General features: G+C 73.9%; 1 protein-coding gene across 1 annotated transcript in view; it reads left to right on the top strand.

Annotated features, from left to right (window-relative positions):
- Positions 1–204: 204 nt before the first annotated feature.
- Positions 205–625, top strand: part of TMEM269 (transmembrane protein 269) — a 33,355-nt gene continuing 32,934 nt past the window's right edge. Inside the window, exon 1 of the mRNA XM_026659949.1 lies at positions 205–240. The gene's annotated coding sequence lies outside the window, so the exon portion shown is untranslated. The remainder of the gene's footprint in view (positions 241–625) is intronic.

Below are 625 nucleotides of genomic sequence, written 5' to 3'. Positions count from 1 at the left end.
GAGGGTGGCATAGTGCAGCTGTACAGGGGCTCTAGGGGCTGCAGGCAGGCGGTGAAGGGGATGCCTGGGGCCGGTGCAGGGGGCTGCTTCCCCTCCCTCTCCCGGAGGCCCCGGCCGTCACTTCCTGTGGAATTTTCCCGGGGATGGAGGGGGGGGAGCGGGTATAAAAGCGACCGCGGGGCCGCCGGGAGCAGCAGCTGGAGCCCGAGCCACGTCCGAGTGCGGAGCCCCGCGCCCCTGGTGAGTGCGGCTGGGGGCCGGGCCGGGCGATGGGCGGGTCCGGGTCTCCGCGGGCGCTGTCCAGCTTCCCCAGCGTCTGCGAGCACCCGTGCGGGGGGGAGCCCTGCCCCCCCTCCTCCCCCCACCCCCCCAACCCCCGAGCCCTGCACCCCCGGCTTGCCCGCATCACCCCCCCCAAACCTCCAGTCCTGCACCCGCGACCCCCTCCCAGCCAGCCCTGCACTCCTGGCTTGCCCCCATCCCCGCACCCCTGTCCTCCCCCAACCCTACACTCCAGTCCTGCCCCCAGCCTCCCCGTCCTGCACCCCCATTCTGTCCCCATCACTCCAACCCCCCCAGCCCTGCACCCGGTACCCCCGGCCTGCCCCACATCATCCCCCCCCCC

This window comes from Terrapene carolina, unplaced genomic scaffold (assembly GCF_002925995.2).
Source record: "Terrapene carolina triunguis isolate 2854851 unplaced genomic scaffold, T_m_triunguis-2.0 Scaffold714, whole genome shotgun sequence".
Classification (NCBI taxonomy): Eukaryota; Metazoa; Chordata; order Testudines; family Emydidae; genus Terrapene; species Terrapene triunguis.
Note: the sequence above shows the minus strand (reverse complement) of the source record. Positions and strands in the feature narration are given on the sequence as shown.